This window comes from Peromyscus californicus, unplaced genomic scaffold (genome assembly GCF_007827085.1).
Source record: "Peromyscus californicus insignis strain IS unplaced genomic scaffold, ASM782708v3 Scaffold_20__1_contigs__length_68692818, whole genome shotgun sequence".
In the NCBI taxonomy this organism is placed as follows: Eukaryota; Metazoa; Chordata; class Mammalia; order Rodentia; family Cricetidae; genus Peromyscus; species Peromyscus californicus.
The window spans coordinates 61,993,970-62,014,900 of NW_026294503.1; the positions used below are offsets into that span (position 1 = coordinate 61,993,970).

General features: G+C 46.8%; 1 protein-coding gene across 11 annotated transcripts in view; it reads left to right on the forward strand.

Annotated features, from left to right (window-relative positions):
• Nucleotides 1-20,931, forward strand: part of Pced1b (PC-esterase domain containing 1B) — a 136,624-nt gene that overhangs the window by 27,416 nt on the left and 88,277 nt on the right. For all 11 annotated transcript variants that reach the window (XM_052748781.1, XM_052748786.1, XM_052748787.1 and 8 more), the window contains 2 exons: nucleotides 4,325-4,407; nucleotides 6,914-6,981. The gene's annotated coding sequence lies outside the window, so the exon portion shown is untranslated. The remainder of the gene's footprint in view (nucleotides 1-4,324; nucleotides 4,408-6,913; nucleotides 6,982-20,931) is intronic.

Here is a 20,931-nt window from a genome sequence, read left to right on the forward strand (position 1 = left end):
CTGCCACACACACACACTGCCAGACACACACACATACACACACACACTGCCACACACACACACACACACACACACACACACACACACACACACACTGCCACACACACACTGCCAGAAAGGGCTGCTTATGGTCCCACCTGAACCCTCCCGTTCTCCACTCTGCACACTGTGCATATCATACAGACTCCTCTAGTGATGTGAATACTGTGGAAACACTGATGAGGGCCACTGTTCATCAGAGACTTTGCACCTTCATATGGTGCCTACGAGTCTCCTTCACTACCCTTTCTGTGCTTCTATCTGCCCTTAGGTCCTGCTAGAATTGTTTGAAGTGCATCAGGGAGACAGCAAATCATTAGTTTTTTTCTTGAACAACAGAAATGAAGGAAGGAAGGGAGGGGAGGAGGGAGGGGAGGACGGAGGGGGGGAATGAAAGGAAAAGCCCTAACTTGGCTCAACCTCATTCACAAAGCGGTGACTGAAGGAGCCAGCAGCAGCGACTGGGAAGGGCTTCCTGAGCTAAGGTGACCTGCCATGCCATCTGGTTACCCCTAACTGCTGTGCCTCAGGCCAGAATCCACCCCGAGACCGTCACCAAGAGGCTTTCCAGTGAAAACCCCAGCAGCACAGCTCATTCAAATTGGTGCACATTTAAGCGCATTAGTGCAGCGGCGGTCCTCAGGGCCCGTCCTGAGCAGCGGGTAACATTCACTGGGAAAGGGCCAGTCTCACAAATTCCACCAAAGACCAGCAAGGGGGAGTAAATTTTATGAGGCCCATGCAGAGAGCATGGATGGAAACCGAGGACTGTCCAGACACGCTGTTTTAAGGGCAAGATGACTCAGTGGTTGGGTCACTTGCCTTCAGGCCTGACAACCTCAATACTAACCCTAATTGACACGGGGGGGGGGGGGAGCGGGGGGGGGAGAAGAGGACTGATATGCGTGCTATGGCATGGACACGTGTGCACACATGTAAATAAATATAATAAAAATGTTTAAAATACTGTTTAGAAATACTTGCATTCATTAAAAAAAAAAAACCCTGCTTCTCCTGACAGACCTATCATTACCATTTTAGTCCTCTTTTCAGTATCATTAGAAGCAAGAGAAATATTCTGAACACCGGGAAGTCACGCAGAAGCGAAAGAAAATGATGTTTTGGGCATGCTTTGTTCTCTACCAGATTATGTCCTTGTCTTTTCTGGTACAACAGTAGGATTTATTTTCTAAACATCCCTGCTTTGCCGAGTGAATGACTGTGGATGTTGGGGACCAGATGAGTCATCCATCCATCATCCGTCCTTCCTTCCATCACTGTCCTTGTTTGTGTTTTTCTTTTGTACACCGACGATTATATCCAAGAGGACACTCAGTGTTCTTCTGTTTAAAGCACCTTCCCTTCAGGTAGGTTATTTGGATCAGAAGTAATAAGGCGCCTTAGCTATCAGCCTTGTCATGGCTCAGATCCTGTGAAAATTACTTACCGGCAGACTTGAGTCCTGTGAAGCCTACCACTGCCTCAACCAGGTGCCTTCCAAAGGGGAGGTCAGTTTAGGAAGGAAGGGTACGAGCGAACACATGATGGTTGTGCTGATGAATCTGTTTCCTCTTTGCTTGGTACTGAAGGAGACACCGACTTAAGACATTGTTTGCCCATCTCGTTCAAATATGGAGACTCTTAAATATAACTAAGATCTTTTATTTATTATATTCATTTGGGGGCACAATTGTTTATCTTCGTATTCATGTCAAGGGGAATAAATATAGGTAGTAGAGGGAAAAATATTACTTGGAACTGAACTACGATTGGACGGGGGTGGGGGGTTGGCGCCGAGGCAGGGAGGGGCATTGACCCTAGACTCAAGAGCTGGCGCTGGCCACTGTGATGGTGCTGGTGTGTTGAGTGGCTGTCGCCGATGAGGCTCTCTTGTGATGCAGCTTCCCTTTCAGTAGAAGGTTCCTCCAGGGCTTCCTGGCTCACTTTAATTCTCATTGACGGACTCTATGGCGCTTAGTATTTGATGCAAGACATGCAGCACAAAACATCCCAATCATTATTTAACAGCCCATTGCTCAGAAACTATTGGATATCCAATACGGTCGTCATGAATCCCCTTAATTTCTCCCATCCTGACTATGTCAATAGAGGGAACTCTGGGTTGAATAGAAATTTGAGTTAATTACTCACTATTCCCCAAAGGAAAACTCATAGAAATAGTTTGTCTCCTCCATCTAAAGTGCCCTAGTATTGACTCCCACGTAGTTCTGGGGAGGTAAGAAAGGTAAGGTAAACCTGTCTTTCTAAGTTATCACTTGACTGCCCCCCTGCTCACACACCACTAGCTCAGTGGCCTACCAAAATAATGTTTCTGCATCATTAGCGTTGAATACTTGAAATCAATTCAATGCTTGGAAAACTCTAATGAGCGCGATTCCATGTGGAGGTTTTCAGATAGAATGCATCAAAAGGAGTTTTAGATGTGCTTTGCCATTTTTTTGGTGCAGAGATGGTGGATTTCATTACCATTCCCACCACCCCACCCCAATACTGTATTAGATGGTTCTCCAGTCAGCACACTGCCAGTGTGGAAAGACTGTGATATCATCTCCTTAGGGCCAACACACTACAGTATTAGGCTGAACTAGAAAATTGTCGGTTTGGGTAAGAAAAAATTGACTCCTGGCAGTTTCCCATGACTCAATCTGAAGAACTTTGGGGTTGAATTTGAGCCTGAATTCCATAACCATGGATTGTAGAGTTAAGGAATTGTAGGCCAATTCCTTAACAGCCAAGGCTCAGTTTGTGAAATCAGAGTAATACATGCTGTGTGGAATTGATGTGATGGTTAGCAATTACATATAGAAATACTGGGTCTGGCCTGGTGGTGGTGGTGCCTGCCTTTAATCCCAGCGCTTGGGAGGCAGAGGCAGGCGAATCTCTAAATTCAAGGCCAGCCTGGTCTACAGAGCGAGTTCCAGGATACCCAGGGCTACACAGAGAAACTCTGTGTCAAAACAAAATGATAACCAAAAAAAAAAAAAAAAAAAAAAAAAAAGAAAAGAAATACTGGGTTTGGAAGTATTAAACATTCAAGAAATAGTTAATAATAGAATATTGTTACCAACCTAAAATAACGTAGAGAGTTCCTTGGCTTTCCCCCTAGCAATTTCTGCATATATGGTAAAGACACGGTTGCTATGGTAGAGAGAAATGGGAAATGTTTGTTTGGCAAGCATGACTTTAAAAACCCAAAGCTTTCAAGGCCTGCCAATCCTGTGTGCTCTGGTATGCCCTAGTAAGGTCACAGATAAAGTTTCATATGCTCAGTAAAGGATCTAAATAGGAAATGTCTGAAGCAAACCAGAAATGGAGTTTTAAAAAAAAAAAATCAAAACACTGAGCAAACATTCTGAGCTTTTGGCAGAAGTGTGGGACTGACTGGATCCCCATGATTCTTTGAGTTATTAATTAGTGACTCATTTTGCCATCGTTTGAGTAGATGTATATTTGTATGTTGCTATGCATGCAGTGTTGTTGTGCGGAGACTTCCAAAGCTTGATGGTCCTTGGAAAGCTGTGCTGTCCTGGGAGAGAACAGGGTGAGGAGGTGTCACTCTGTCACCTGTAGAGTGCCTCCCAGGATGTGCTCAGTAAATGCTCTGGGGAAGATGGGTCCTGCTGCAATGCCTGGAACATGGCTCCATCTGCTTGGCCAGAAGCCGTGATGAAGTCACAAGTTGGGTAACAGTAGTAATTCGAAGCTATTTATGACCGTTGTGACAGTGGAGGTCTGTATTGGAAGGCTGTGTTTACATGCCGTGCAGCAGAGTGTGGCCATGACTCATTCCCACAGTCATGTTTGGTCAAACTGGTTGACCAATCTGTTAGTGTCGATGCTGTGATGAACACATCTCCAAGTTAGTGCTACCTTGCTGGTGTTCTACTCCTGAGCAAACTGACCCCCACACCCCTGCCATGCAGCCACCCTTACCTGTCCAGCATGCAAGCTACATTATATCCCCTCCACACAAAACCGTCCAGGCCCGAGCACCGGTGTGCATCGTGAGGAAAGCGTATTTTTAGCACATGTTTATTGTCTCCATTATGTGGCTTCAATTAGTGACCCTGACGAGTCGTGGGTATCGCGATCAGTAAAACCCTTTCATTTCTCCATTTAGAGGGACTTGAGGTTTTAGTTAATTATCACTTCCTGGGAGCCTGAAGGTCAGACTGTTTCCTTTTGTTTCACTCTGAAGTTAATCCCCTCATTAAGGGTGATAGAAAATGAATAATTAAATATGTGTGCCATTTTCATATTTCAGGTAATGAGAGGCCCTCAGATCCCAGAGGACACCGTAGGAGGAGAAGTCAGGACAGTGTTGAAGGTTCTGTCGCCAGCAAACACGTGAGTTTCAGTTTAGCCTTATGGTGGAATAGCTTCCCCTAACGTACTTCCCCCTACACTGAAACCAGATGAAAATACTCCTTCCGGGGCTGGGCTCTGGCCCTCATAGACTGCTGGGATCAGAGCACCCATTAAAAACAACTCAGGATGGAAGGCTGGCTTGCATTCCTAGTTTCAGAGAGACCTCAGTCTGTCTTGGCAGAGAAGGGTCGGTGGCAGGAGTGATGGGGGACGTTCACATCATGATAGATGAGGAGGCAGAGAGAGCTAGACCAGGACCGGAGGTGAATATAGCCTTCACAGGCCTGTCCTGAAGGACCGACTCTAGCCATCTAGGCCCCATCTCCTAAAGCAGTGGTTCTCAACATATGTGTCGTGATCCCCTTGGGGGTCAACCGACCTTTTCACAGGGGCTGCATGTCAGATCTCCTGCATATCAGACATTGACATTATGATTCATAACAGTAGCAAAGTGACAGTTATGAAGTAGCAATGAAATAATTTTTATGGTTGGGGGGTCACCACCATGAGGAACTGTATTAAAGGGCCATGGCATCAGGAAGGTTGAGGATGACTGTCCTAAAGGCTCAAATAGTACCAAAATCTGGGTACCAAGTACTGAAAATAGGAGCCTTGGGTGGGGGGCATTCTGTATTCAAACCGTAACAACAGTGAACCTTTGACATACAGGTTCTCTCAGCGAGGGGTTTGGTCATGGCAGTTGTATACAGAGGCCTCTCAGGCATTAAGTGCAGAATGAATGACGAGCGCCCAACACAGTCCTCGGTCGGCACATGCTAGCTGGCCACAGAAGAGCATCGTGGTGACCCAGGCGACGAGCTGAGTGATGTCAGCGGCCGGCCTCAGCCAAGCATCCACTTGCAGAGTGTTCATGTTTCTTTTGATTCACTGGGCTGAAGATTAAGGGTAAATTGTATCAGGCCCTGGATAAAAACCCACATCTCTAGGGTGTGAGGAAATCCACCTTCAACCAAACCTTTCAATTATGATCAAAGGATCTTTTGGAAGGCTGAAGCTACAGGAAATAGAAAAGTGATAGATGTGACCCACAAGGCCACAGCTGTGGAGGGGAGGCAAAGCCCCCCCAACAGCCCCCAGGGTACAATCTGAATTCCTGCCACCCTGCCAGACACCGTCCTTCACGGCAGTCCTTCATTTACGGGTCATAGTTAAAGGAAGCCCAATTGGCATAGACCACCCCCGTGCTGCTCTGTGGGGACCAGTTGGGTCAGGCCCTGCCTCTGCCTCCTGTCTCAGCTCACTGTTTCTTTGAGGGACCTTACGCTTATCCCAACAAAGAGTGTACTCAGCCCTGCTGAGGAAGCCCTGCTCCTATTAGGAATCATCAGGGTATCTTATTGGTTCCCTTCATTTCTTTAGTCAAGACACAGAAAGTCTCCTAAAGGAAGGGCAAGTCTGGGCTGAGTCTAAACGAGTCAAGATTTGACTGACCAAGACAGTAGAGGGTGCTTTAAGGAAGGAAGCGATGTCGCCGGAGTCTGGCACCTGGCAGAGAAACTAGCTCCAGAGGGGAGTGATGATGGCGAGGAGGGCTCAGATTGGCGAGGCGGAAAAGGTCTAGGGGTTGGACCTTGATGAAGAATCTTGGGATTCATCCTGATGTCAATGTGGAGGCCCACTGAGGTTTCCTAGTGAGATCTGAGCTTGCTTCACCCAGCAGGGCTGCATTAGAGGATTGTGTGTGTGTGGTTACGAGGTGATGAGAAGGGTCTGCACTTGGTTGTGCTGTGGGGAGGTCTTTTGCTGCACCCCTTGGCATTTTTATAAATATCCCTTTAGAAGAGACAGAAGAGGCCGGTGGATTAGGACCCAGGCCCTCCCGATGCTAGCCTGTGTTTCTGTTTCTCTCCCCTCTATCCTTCTATCTAAATCTCTTATCCCTCACTCCTCAAGAGTACCCTGGGGTAAAATAAGTGTCCACTGCTATGGTTACAGGAGTGGTTAGATAATTTGACAGGAAGAAGAGGATGGGAGCAAGGCCTGTGGTAATGCCACCTCGGAGTGAAAAGGAAAATAAAAGGTATTCGAATAGATCATTGATTATATGTAAAAGGCTGGCAATTACCGCTCAGAAATGAATCTTAAAATTTGCTGTATCACTCATTATTTTACTCACAATGGTCAGCCTTAGTCAGACTTTCGTAGGGAAAATACGCTGCTCCTTTCCAAGAGGGCCAGGGAAGCAGTGTCTCTAAACTGCTCCTGCAGGGAGTGTCAGAGGGGAAGACGTGGGAGTGACAGAGAGAGGGGCCGACGTGCCGGCGCGTGGACGGGTGCTGGGTGACAGGGCACAGTCAGAGCAGCCTCATTTCATCCTCGGATGGAAAGACCTCCTAGTCTTTGAAAAGCATTGGATGGTGGAGTTGGAAAGTTGTGTGATTTTTTTTTTTTTTCATTGAAGAGTGTGTATCACTGTTAGAAAACTAACCCTGGACAACTTCTATCTCACTGCTTCATGTTCCAGGGGAATGAACAGGACAGAAGAATAAAGCCTCTCCCCAGAACCACACGTGTTTGATTGACTGCTGGAAGGTAAGGGCCGGGACTCACCAGAGTCCACTGGCTAAAATAGGAGCCGTGGTGGTGTCAACAACTGTTTAACTGCATGCATGCATTGCATTGTTCTTTATTGCAAGTGTTGCATGTCTCTGTCGAGTCAATTAGCTGTGAAGTAGGCCTTGTATTGATGACATCTTCACTCAGAGGTGTGAGTTGCCCAGCGGGAAGGAAAAGAGGTTCCTGTGGCGAAGGACAGACTTCAGAGAGCCCCAGCCCCCTCTTAGTGGTGTTAAGGTTGGGTGAATCCCATGCAGAGGAATCAGCAAATGTTCTCTGGTCCATCATGTGGAGACAGTCAGCCTACATCCAGAGAGTCAGTACCCACTGCCCCCCAAGGAATCCCTTCTCCATCTTTGAGGGAGTCCCCCCGCCCCCCGCCATGGCACCCCTGAGTCTCAATTCTGTTCTCCCTGTTACCATAGTTTCGTGTATTGAAGGCCTGGCTCCTTGGCTAGGGATGCTATTTGGGCAGGTTCCGGAAGCTTACGTGGTGGGGCCTCGCTGTAGGAAATAGGTCACTGGGGTTATATTCTGCTTGCTGCCTTGCCTGTCCCTCTGTCTGTCTCTGTCGCTCTGTCTGTCTCTTCCCCCCCATCCCCCTCCCTGGCCACCCTTAGGTGAGTAGCTCTGACTTAGCACACCCTTCTCCTGTGACTTCCTGCCCCAGACTGAGGCCATGAACCCAAATAAATATTTTCTCCTTTGAAACAGTTTCTCTCGGGCATTTGCGCAGCAGCAGAAGGCTACGGAACGTACCCTTCCTTACAGTTCTGCATCTCTGTCCACGTAAAGCTGTGAGAGAAAAGAATCCATCCTGTCAAGACGGGGTCCTTCCCTTCTCTCCACACTTGTCCTCTCTCAGTCCCTGCCTCTCACCCACGAGCAATTGCTTATCTCCACTTCAGGCAAACCCATGCTAGGCCCTGCTTTGTGTCCCCAGGCTGCAGCCTTCTCTATGGCATCTCTTCCCCAGACACATTACTTCTCCCGCATACTGGGAAGGGATGTCCTCAGACCCGCCCTTCTCTTGCAGATTCTCCCCCACCACCACCACCACCACCACCACCACCACCACCACCACCCCGCCACCCCGCCCTGGGGGCCCTCTCCCCCCCACACACACACACACTTCAGCAGCCTGGCCTGGTGAGGACACAGGAAGTCATTAGGAGACACAATGGGGCTTAATTTGGAGACACTGACAGATGCCCTGTAAACTGTGAGTAGAGCAAGGGCATGTGCCACTGAGGGGCTCTGACAGGCTGTAAAGTCATAGCTGAAGCCAATAAAGTCCTCAAGCCGGGTGATTTTCATTGGACCCTTGTTTCATTAAGCACAGACCACTTAAGAGATCTGTCTGGATGTTCGTCTTGATGGTGTTTCCATTTTGAAATTGGATCAAGCAAATCCACCGTTGGCTAGTAAGTTCCCCAAGCTCAGCCCTTCATGTATTATTCATATCAACTCTTTCTGTAAACTTTTAGCATCTTAGAAGGAGTCAGACCCATTTCATTTTATGGCATCTTCAGTGTTTAATACTTTTGGCCATTGAAATCACCATGTCTCTGCTGGGTATTCCCTGGACGGCTGTTAGCAATGGGGCCGGTTGGAGCTTCTAATTTTCTAATTTCATTTTTCTTTCTCACGGTGTTTCCTAATTTATGATTCTAACTTCACAATATTCCAGGGCTGACTTTTATTGAATTTCACATCAAGACTAAAGGTGGTTCTTTTTTTTAAAGTTACTTGTGCTAACATTGTGCTAGATGCTGAACAAGTCACAGGAAGTAAAGTTATGATATATGTTTTTCATGTTCTGCTCATATTCTGCTCCCTTTCCTCACCCACCTTCTTTTGAGAAGGGGTCTCATGTATACAGTTGAGTATGGCCTTGAACTTCCAATCCTCCTGCCTCCACCTCGAGTGCGAGAATTACAGGCAGAGCCATCCGCCTGTTTCATGCAATGCTGAGGAGAGAAATCATAGCTGTGTGCATGCCAGGCTAGCCCTCCAACAGCGAGCTCCCTCCCTAGCTCCAGTGCTCCCTGGTTTCCATGGTAACAAAGCCCACTTCCGTTATCCGAGAAGGTCCCATGGTCCAAAAGGGGCTGGTTCGAATCCTTCTCCAGAATTTTCCTGCCAGGTCTGCTGAGAGGCTGTTGACTATGGGATAGAGGAGTTTGAAATCCAGCCTGCTGTTGTTAGAATAATCCTTTTCCCCCAACTCCTCACTGGTGGTACTCCTGAACTCAGACAGAACAAAGCAATAGGAAGCAGAGAAGCAGGAATGAGAGACCAGTAAAGAGAGTCCCAAAGGAGGAGCTCCATCCTCAGGCATCCCCTGGACCTCCGTGGCTTTTTCCATGGATGGGGTATAGGAGACTTTCAATTCTTATACCCACTTAAGTGACTTTGAGTCATTAATTACTGTTATTTGCTAATAACAACTCCACATTGACACAGAAATCAAGCACATGAATATAAATGTTTCTCATGATAGAGTACTTACCTGTGGCGGGGCTGCTTGGAAAATTCTTAAACCGAGTCCACTGAGGCTTTTGTTTTCCTGGTTGATTTCCTTGGAGCAGTTCTTAGTTATACCTGGTGCCCTGATTCCTTGTTTGAAGTTAGGGACAGGAAGTGGCCGCCTTCATAGCCTTCATTATCAATTCATGTGAATGAAAAGCTCTGAAATTCTGATTGGTGAATGCCCAGGTCTTATATCATCTGTCAACAGTTGGATCAAGAGGCTGGGATATGTCGGGGGGTCAGTCTTACCCATCTCTGTGGACTACTGTGTTGCTTTTCTGGGCTGGACTCTGGGACAGGGTTACGATACACTCTGCCAGAAGTAAGGGAAGGCTCTTCTCCCCGCTTCCTCCTCTGATAGAAGGCAGCCCGGAGGGCCCAAATTTAAGAGGGCAAACTGAGGTGAACTTATTCATGATTTTCTCAATTTCTCAGAAGAATCAAAAGACGCTGAGCCAAATTCAGAGTGTGAGGGAAGACAAAAACACCCAACAAAAAGCAACTTAAAGGAGTTAACTTTGGTCCACAGCTGTTGGGAAAGTCACGAGAGGAGCATGAGGCCGCTGGTCACATGGCCTCCACACTCAGGAAGTGGGAGTGGTGGCGGTTGGGGTGGAGGGGCTCAGCTGGCTTTCCCCTTTTGATTCAGTCTAGGACCCCAGCCTATGAATGGTGCTGCCCATATTTAGGATGTGTCTTCCTGCCTTAATTAACCTAATCAATCAACTCTTCCATTGACATGGCCAGAGGCCCATCTCTCTCTCTCTCTCTCTCTCTCTCTCTCTCTCTCTCTCTCTCTCTCTCGGCTCCTTTTTAAACAGTTCAAATTTTTCTTTTATTTTTTATTTTTTTCATTTCTCACTTTTTCAAATTAATCAATTCATCCACCTTTCTATTACCAGCTTGATACAGTATGTATTCCCATCTTAATTGTGAAATGTTTCATTGAGGCTTGCTCAGTAACTGGAGGCTCATCTCTTATGTGATTCTAGATCCTGTCAAGTTGACATTCAGTATTCACTATTACAGAGGACTTGGACACAAGCCCAAGATCTTCAGGATCCTAGTAGATAGTTTATAATTGTCCCCATAAGCTCATCGGGAGTGGCTCTATTAGGAGGTATGGCTTTGTTGGAGTAGATATGGCCTTGTGGGAGGAAGTGTGTCACTGTGGAGGCAGGCTTTGAGGTCTCATATATACTCAAGCCATGCCCAGTGTCTCAGACCACTTCCTGTTGCCTGTGAGATCAAGATGTAGAACTCTCAGCTACCTCTCCAACACCATGTCTGCCTGCATGCCACCATGTTCCACCATGGTGATAATAGACTGAACCTCTGCACTGTAAACCACCCCATTCAATGTCTTTCCTTTATAGGAATTGCCATGGTCATGATGTCTCGTCTAAGACAGAAAGTATCAGTGCGAGCGGGGCCTTCTTCCTCCGCTGATGTACACCACGGGTGGCTCAGGGTCCAACATGCAGACAGGCAGACAGTGACCCTGGCAGGGCAGGATGCAATGCCTAGAAAGGAAAGGGGCAAGGCCTTGAGATTGAGCCCAGATGCTGGCCTCCCCTGACCTGGTCTAGCCTCCAGCTCTTTACCATTCCTCAGACATCTCTTTAGAGTCAGCCTTCTGGGAGAGGAAACTGCTGGAAAATGGTGTTTTCACTCCGAAGACCTTTAAATACAGATGATACTCCCAAACCAGAAAAACCAGGACCCTTTTCTGCCACTTACAGGTTGAGTGTCCTCAGGAAAGCCATTTAACCTCCCCAGATCGCAGTTGCTCGTTTATGTAAAATTAAAACAAAAACAATAATTATCTTCTAGGGTTGTTTGAGGACAAAATCATTAGGAGAAAGCGAAAAGCTGTTTAGACAGTGGGCACTCAGAATATAACAATGTCTGGCCACCAAGCAGCCAGGACCTTGGTACCAGGGGTGAAGACCCAGTCAGTCTGTGTGGTGGTGGGCGGGGTCGAAGCTTTCTGTTGTCCAGTTTGAGAACCGGGGGCTTCTGTTGGAGTGGGGGAAGGGCAAGGACAAATAGCACGGAGAGCAGCTTCCGGACTGCCCAGTGCCAGCTGGTGCGCATGCGCAGTTGGCATGCACTGAACAAGGCCCTACCTCTGCTGACTCGGCAGTCTCGAGGGAAAGTCCATTGTAGGGACAGTGAAGGAGAGGAGTGTTTTTTTAATCAACTTCCTCTCCCAGAATCCTTTGTACCTACACATTCCCGATACTCAGATCGTAAAACAACACAGTTCCCAAATACTCCCCAGATCGCCGTCTTCCACACGTTCATGATCGTTATTTTGCTTCCTATTGATCCAATAAAGGAAATTGAAGTTTACTTCCCATTTCCCCGATCTCTGATGAGATTAAGCCTCTTTTCATGAGTTTATCAACCATTTGCATGTTCTCTTAGGCTTCTGTTACTTAACAGCACGGAATTATTTTAGGATTTGGTTCGAGGCCCGGCGTACATTGTGGTTAGTCCTTCTACCATTTCGTTTCGTTTCCTTTAACCTTCCTGATGTCTGTTTAGTTTGAGAACTGCGCGATGTTTCAGAGCATACAGATGTTTTTCTGTCTTCTTTTGGAAGAGTCCTTCCATTAGATGGAATTCCTCCATCGTTTGGACTCACCGTGATCCAAATCTAGAACTGAAAAGGAAAGTAAACTTGGTAGTTCGCCGTCCACCTCAGCTTGAGATTACTCAGACTTGAGCGAAATCACCCACTTGAGAGTACTTAACATATTTTTGCTCTTCCTAAAGAACAGCATGGGTGATAGGCTTTGGAAGAAGGAACTTTCAAGACGTGGAAAATGTTCAGTTTAGGATTTTAGAATCTCTGCTGCTGCGTGCTTACACAGACCTTCCTGCCACTGCCGGACAGTTTTCTGTCTTCCGTTCTTTGTGAATGGGTACAGAGAAGGGACTGGGTCTTCTCAGCGACGTTCAGTCCCAGCGACACATTGGACATACTTGAAAAACTTTTTAAAAATGATTTTAAGTTTTCTTTAGACAAGAAGAAAACCCAAATCTTCAAAGTTAAAGTCTCTGAGTAGGATCTATGCATTGATACTTAAAAAAAAAAAAAAAAAAAAAAGACTTCCAACAGTCTTTATGTGCAGCAGAAATGGGCCTTGCAGAGTTTGATGGTCTTTGTAATTCCTTCTAGGAGTCCTTGCTAAGATTCTAAACTATGTTAAATTGGGGCAGTATACCAACATTCTTCAGTGATCTTTAACCTATAAAGCAGAGTTGATGTTTTCCCACATGGTGTAATGGAATTTATAACCGGGCTCAATGCTTGGCCTGGCAATGCTTGGTAGAGGCTGAAATCGTTTATAGACCTTCTACTTTTTCCACTCTTGTGATGGTCTCTAGATGAAGCATTATTAGGAGCGTTTTGTTGAAACAAAAAAGTGGATGATCAGAGCAGAGTGAATTAATCATGGACAGCTGGTCACGTGAATCACCAGTCCCAAAGTCAGCCAGCAGCCGCTTCTCCCAGCTCCACTTGAGGGCTAAAATTAAAATATATTTAGGGTGTAAAGTGAGCTTTGCAGAGTTTGTTGTCAATGAAGAAGCAAGTACGATAGGGTTATAATAAGACCCACTTTGATGGATAACTGTTTACTCACTTAGCAACTGTGCAATCAGTTGATTGAAAATATATTTCTTGGCTGGTTGAGATGGCTCTGTGAGTAAAAATGTTGCTGTCAAGCCCAATAACCCAAGTTCGGTTCCCTGAGTTTGATTCCTGGGCCCACATGGTGCAAGTTACAAGTTACCTTCACACATATGCCAAGAAACATACACTCCTCTACCCTCAACATAAATAAACAAACGTTAAGCAAGCTAGGATCTGTAGAGATGGCTCCTGTTAAGGGCAGTTGTTCTTTCAGAGTACCTGGGTTTGATTCCCATCACCCTCGTGACAGCTCAGAGCTATCCATATAGCTCCAGTTCCAGGTGGTCCAATACCCTCTTTATATCCACACATGCAGGCAAAACACTCATACGCATAAAATAAATACATCTTTAAAAAAAATGAAAAACAAACGTATTTCCCCAGGAGATGTTCATTAAGAGTTTCTGGTTGGCAAGCACAATGTATCCAGCATAAGGTGTGTCCTAAGTTTATTAATAAACTATAGTATTTCTGCTGAAGAAGGGACTTATTACTGGGTAGGCAAAACTCCCAAAGGACGAAGATGCTTCATATTTCCTTATGTGCAGGATGAAGATTGCAAATGCGAGGAACACAGCCTCATCTTGAGTTTCAGTGTGAGCTGATGAAGACCCTTCTGGGTCTCTGTTCGGGGATCCCATCCCTGAGGTTCCCCAGTGAAGCTGCTTTGATCATGAGAGCATGGGTTTTGTGGTAGAGAGCCAATCAGTCTGTTCTTACAGCTGGCATCCCTGCTTCCCACCAGGCCCTTCTCTGTGGAGTCAATAACAGAGATTGGTCCCTCGTGAAGTTTGATTTCCCAGGCCATAGGTACCGGAAGATATGAGGTCACAGCACCAAAGATTTGAGCTCTTCAGTTCAAAAGCCACATACAGCATGAGGGAATGTGCTGGGATTCTTTGAAGTTTGGTTTATATAACTTCAAATTTCAAAGAGAAATACATTCCTCCTCCCACTGACTTGGGTTGCTTTAGAAGGCTGATTTTTTTTTTTTAACTGATTTTCAGTAGAACTGAAAAGTCCACTTTACATTTCAGTTGTGTTAATCATAGAGGTCCAGGCCCTGCCGTGAGCCTCCTGTTTCAAAGGCCTTGACACAGACACAAAGATGCAAAGATGGTATCACAGGAGAACCTGCATCCTCATGAGAGACAGTTGTGGAAGGCAGTCTCTGGGGCAGCAAAGGTGTGACTGGGGCTTCTCGCATCTCAGAGAAAATAAGTGCTTGTTGAAGTTTCCTTTTTTTTTTTTTCCTTTTTATTTGTGTATTTTAAAATTGTCATCGAATAACAAAGGCAAAATATATACTGTGTGTTTGAGACAGGGTCTCATAGAGTCCGGGATGGCCTTGAACTCCCCCGGCCCTTCTACCTCAGACCCCAGCACGCATCTTAATCTTAAATGTAGGAATCTTAGCTGCTTTCCCATGGTCCTGTTACCATTGCCGCCATCCATCCACAGGACTCATTTCTTCTTGCCAAACTGAGACTCTACCCACACCAAATAGAAACTTCCTGTTCCCCTCCCCCCAACTCCTGACAACTCCATTCTACTTTCGGCCTCTGAATTGGCCTCTTCAGGGAGATGTAATCCTTTGATGCTTGTCTATCCACAACTGGTGCGAGCAAGCCTCAAAGGAGAGATTCTAAAGAGCTAATACTCCCAAGTCTCCTAGGTGGCCTGCTGTGCCTGGTCATCCTGCCAGGTCTCCGTGGGTTTGCACAGCTTCTTAGTTCTGGCTGGATGTCATCTTGCATATAGTGGTAAGGAAACGTCATTCGCAGATGCTCTGAACCCAACCATGGGCACCGTGGACCCTCAAGGGCACCTGTACTGTCATCCCAGGCTGAGTCAGGAGGCTGAGGCATAGAATTGTAAATTTATGACTAGCCTGGTCTACATAGTGAGACCCTCTCCAGAAAGAGAAAGAAATGAAAAGGAAAGAAAGGGGCAGGGGGAGCGCAGGCATCCACAGGGCCCAAAAAACTGTTTGTGGAGGTGGATCAGCTCCTCCTCCACAGAGGCCAGCAGAGAAGGAGCCAGCTTGACTCAGCTTTCGCCAGCCCCCAGCCCCCAGGGGCTCAGTGCTTGGTTATGGGTGTGTGCTGCCATCTGGTATGTGGGTACCAGTGGTAAGAACGGAGGCTCAGACTCCTCGTGTCACATGTTGCTCTGTTTTATTTAACACTCATCACATAGCCGGAAGTGCACCAGGACACCACCAAACCTGGCATCACTTGATCTGCTCCCTGTCTGTGATTGAAGTGGTGCCTCTGACACACCAGCTTCGGGGCATCCCTCCCTGGCCACCTGAGGGTGGCTTCCTTTCCTAATGCCTTTCGGAGCCCTCTCGGTTGTTTAAAAGCTGTTCCGTGGGGTTTTCTCATTTTAAGTAAGTGCCATTTCCCGAGGAGTCTTTAGGCAAATTTCTGTATATTTCAATAAAGCTTTGTCTTGGAGGAAAATGCATATCTCCACATCCCACTCACTACCCTGGCTGTCTCTGTTCATGAGACAATAATTTCAGCTGAAGACTTGCTTGTGATTTCTGTCTGTGTACTGGACCTTAATATACTGAAATCGGGGTGTTTTTCACAGGAAGCCTCCAAGGTACGGTGTTTCACCAGAGTGCCTTTCTCTTAGTTTGGTTTCTATTACTGTGATAAAACACCAGGACCAAAAGCAACTTGAGGAGGGAACAGTTTATTTGGCTGATGCATCCTGGATCGCAGTCCATTGAGGGGAGCCAAGGCAGGAACTCAGGGCAGGAACCTGGAGGCAGGAACGAAAGCAGAGACCATGGAAGAACACTGCCTGCTGGCTTGCTCCCCGTGGCTTGTCCAGTGTGTTTCTCATAAACCCCCAGTGCCCTGGGCTGGCACCTCTCACAGTTGTCTGCACCCTCAGATATCAAACAGTGGTCAAGAAAATGCTCTACAGGCATGGCTGCAGGCCAGTCTTACGGAGGCATTTTCTCAAGCAAGATTCCTTCTCCCCAAATTGTCTAGGTTTGTGTCCAGCAGCAGCACAGCTTTCTAATATTATGATCCTGTCATAGAGAGGTGTGGAGGTCATGTTAGTTGATGGTTATGATAAACGGCGCCGGTGGTGGTGCTGGTTACCGGTGGAAAAGTCACGGGCCACGGCCGCGACTACCAGAGTTACAGAGAGCTGTATTAGAAAGGAGGAGGGGACGGGAGGGAGGAGAGCCAGGCCTGGAGAAAAGGAAAGATGGCAGGAGCAGAGCAGAGCAGGGAACAGAGAGAGAGAGAGGGTGGGGGTCCGCGTCCGGCTTTTTAAGGCGGGTACATAGCCGCCAGTGCCCCCTGATGATGTAAGATGCAAGACCCCGAGCTGCGCATGTTGCTGGAGTAAGGGCAGGCTCCTAATATCCGTTGTCATTGTAATACTTGCATTAGTGTTGCGTCCTCTGGAAGGCTTCTTCCTCCCTTCTCTGCGGGGCTCCGGGAAGTTCTGTATTCTTTAGGTTCTTCTCCCTTCAGCTAGAGACCAGGGTGTCCTTCAACAGCAAAGATACTCTCAACCTGTCGTGCACAGGAAGAGCTTTGTGTGGGAGAGGCTGGTGGCCTCTCCCAGAGGCAGCTGCGCTGCTGCCTGCAGAAGCAGATGTGATCGTTCATTGGTATGCCTTCACTCTCAGTCTGTTATCTAAAACCGGGGACTGGAGTTTGTTTTTTTTTTTTTTTTTTAGAATGTACACTATCCTCCCAGTTACTTGGAATGTCTCATTCACCCCATAAATGAGTGGAGGGTACTGGGTTAGGACTCATGGATGTGCCAAGGCACCCAGGGAGTCCTTGTGAAGGAGCAGGAGGGAGTTTCACACTCCAGCATATAAATTCGTAGTTGAGAGACAGCTGTGGGAAGTCGCGGGGTGGACAGAACTCTGGATTTAGAAATCACAGATGAATCAAAGTGTCCAGCTTTTCTTGCACACACACACACACACACACACACACACACACACACACACACACACACTAAGTATGGGCACTGTGTTAGCAGCTCACAGACAGGGTCTAGTTCATACTAGGCATTGGGCACTGTGTTAGCAGCTCACAGACAGGGTCTAGTTCACACTAGGCATGGGCACTGTGTTAGCAGCTCACAGACAGGGTCTAGTTCAACACTCAGAGGCATCATTCAGTATTTTTCATCCTTGAGTGGAAATGAGAAGGGGGCTTTTCTAGGTCTCTTTGTCCGACATTCATACTTTTCACGACTCTATTCCATACGGCTGGTCTCTGCTGCTTCATATCTCTTCCCTTGTTCTACCCCACACCCACTTCCCCAAAGAAAGACAGATGGGAAGGTTCCAGACAGCCCACTTTCACTGGATTTGAGCTGCCTTTAAGTATATACTCAGAGTTTATGTGTATAGAGAAATATTATTCTCAGTTTGTATTTTTAAAGGCCGTGTTTTTGAGAATCACATAATATATACAGAGGTGTACACTGGGAAGGCCGTTTGTATGTTTTTGTAATTCTTTTTCCCTTCTGAGATTCCCATTGGGAAAGAAAAAATAAACCCCGGAGTTTGAGTCTTTGGAGATGTGTTAAAGATTTCCTGGGGCTAGGGAGAGATGGAGAGCCCAGAGGCACACTGTGTGTGCACAGAGGGCAGCTGTCAGAATCCAGACCCTGTGTCCACATTGTGCACACCACAGCTGAAACTCACCTTCTAGTGTCCAGCCTGATGAAAGAGCTGGGTGCTGACGTTTCCCATTTGATAAGAAAGTTGGGGCCCAGAAAGATTGTAAATGCGGGAGTTTAGATTTAATTCCAGGCCCCCTGCCTCCAAGTCTATTTCACTTGTCAGCCGAGAAGAGGCATGTCAGCTTAGTAAGAGGTGGCTTTCCCCTCTGGTCTGTCACTTTGGCATCCTGGGAAGTAACCAAAGAACACTGCCCTGGGAACAGGCCTGTGGCTGCCCCATCAACTTGTAGCACACTTCAGTTCTAGCTCAGAAGTCCTTTGCCCGGGCTTATTCAAGGCCACCTCCCTGCCATTCTTGCTGTCACATGCCTGGATGTAGCACTTTCTTTAGAATAAGCACGTGCTCCCACCCCAGGAGCTGAAGGCTGCCGACACCACACCCTCCAGCTGCGGAGGGAATAGAGATCGCTGCCACCCACACTGCCACCGACACACAGACCTTAGGGAAAGCCTCACAGAGTGAGCCGGTGCCAGCATCTGGCTCTCATCACGCTGTCTGACTCCTCGACACAGCACGTTCTCGGGAAGTTCTGCTTTCGTGCTTCCTGCTAACCTAGACTCGATGATGGGCGTAGAGGTGGGAAGATGGCCTAGGAAGTTAAACTGTGTGCATGTCAGCGGGGCTTCTTCAAAGCTGTCAGTGAGAAAGTGCAGCGGCATAAGGAAGCTCCAGTCGACTTCACTGTGGTCTGATTGAACACAGTGTTATCGAAATGCATTGGAAGGTTTTCATCAAAGGATGACACATAGGTTCTGAACAAATGCTTTAGAATGGATAAGTAAATAAATGGTCCTTCGGCCGTGCTTAAGTCAAGAGTTGCCTGCTTCTCAGCTTCTTTGCCCTGATTTCCAACCATTGCAATAGTGTTTGAAAGGACGTTTCAGGCATAAGAACACACCAGTGGTCACAGTCGTCCTTGCTGGGTTCCTCCAGGTGGGTGCTTTCCAGCCTTCCTGCCCCTCCCACGGTGTTTCCAGACTCTCCCAGCCTTCCACTTTTGATGTTTTCAAAGACAAGCATAGGGTGCTCATTGGGACATAAAGTTACAGGCTTGCTTGTGGGGACACGATACTTTCTCACTGACAGTTTTGAAGAAGCCCCGCTGACATGCACACAGTTTAACTTCCTAGGCCATCTTCCCACCTCTTTGACTATCATCAAGCCTGGCTTAGCAGGAAGCATGAAACCAGAAAGCTACAGCCATGCTCATGGGGACAAAAAGCTATGTCCCCAGTCTTCCTTCCTCTCCTTCTAGAAACATTTTAAATTAGAAGAAAATTGGTTTCTTTGCCTTTAAAAATGTGGCCTAGATTGGCTCCCCTTGTCCCATCAGAGAGGCGAAGCCTCGTTTACCTGATGGCCAGCCGTGCGTTTTCTACAGGATGTGACGTCCGATGGCTGCTGGGCCATCCTTGAGAGTGTTCTCGCTTAGAACCTCAGGCCGTCCTTTTCTATGCAGGTCCTCTGGTGCACATGTACAGAGCACGTGTGTGCAACAGTGTGAGCCTCTGTGCGAGGCTCCAACCCTGTGAAGTTGTGTGGATTGGCTTTTGGCCTCTGAGAGCAGAAGAGCTTTTCACTTCACATCCGTTAGCTTTGTTCCTTTAGATCAGTGTACTAAAAGTCCATGTTCCTAAGAATAATAAAAATAAAATATACAAAGAATGCACAAAGAAGAAAATATCCCAGAAACAGTTATTATGTTTTTGAGAAAGGGTGTCATGTAGCCCAGGCTGGCCTCAAACTCATTATGTAGCCAAGGATGACCTTGAACTTCTGATCCTCCCATACCTTCCAAGTGCTGGGGTTATATGTTTGGCCACTGTACCCAGTCTCTGGGGGTAGGTCTGGGGCCTCATGCGTGCCAGACAGGCTCTCAGCAACCAGGGAGCACCCCCAATTGTTATGACTTCTGTCCATCCATTTCTATATATTTTGTTTCATAATATCAGTCATTTTCTCATGTTTCCCTTGAAAATGACCTTTATTACTAAGTTGCTCTCTTGCCTCTAGCCAGTGCCAAGTGTCCAGCACACAAGCTCTGCATCTTAGGATGTGAATATTCACAGACACACCCTCAGTGCGAGGACCGCAGAGGAGGTGTTGGCTGCCTCTGTCCACACCAGTTATCATCTGTCCCTTCGGGGAGTGCAAAGCCTGTCAAAACACATCCGTCTTTTTAGTCTCCAAATGTCAGTCTAGTGGTACCAATGCTTTGTGGGTCACAGTTTGACAAAAAGGGACGTCTTTATTATTAAAAGAGCAAAAGGCTATTTTTGATTTGTGTAAACAAAAAAGAATAGATTGGCTTATAGTAAATATTTTTCTGGTCCCTAAATTGTAAGTTCTATGCTTCACTTAGGAGGTTGCCCACCCCTTTAAATCGTTTGCTACTGGGATAGTACAAGATATTAATAGGTAACCAGATTGTTTGAGTCAAATTGTTTGAGCATCTAAATGCTAATATTCATTTACTGACAATATCAGAGTAGGGAGATCTTGAACCATATCTACCATGAGTATGTGTGAAAGCTGTTTGTTTGTTTGATTTTTGAGGCAGTGTTTTACTAGGTAGCCCAGGCTAGCCTCAAACTCATGCTCTTCTTCACTCAGGCTCCCAAATGCTGGAATTATAGGTGTGCAGCACCACACATGGCTTATTCTTAAAGGATAGCATCTCTGTGTGTGTGTGTGTGTGTGTGTGTATGTGTGTGTGTGTGTGTGTGTGTGTGTGTGTTGTACGTATGTGTATGACTACATGTGTGTGGGCAGACATGGTGCCCAGGTGTGTGTGTGTGTGTGTGTGTGTGTGTGTGTGTGTGTGTGTGTGTGTGTGCAGTGTGTGTGTGTGCATGTGCATGCATGTGTGTGTATTTCTTCTTACCTATGCTTTGTATGTATGGTGTACATATGTGTATGGATGTCCATATGTGTATGTGCCTGTTCATGTGTG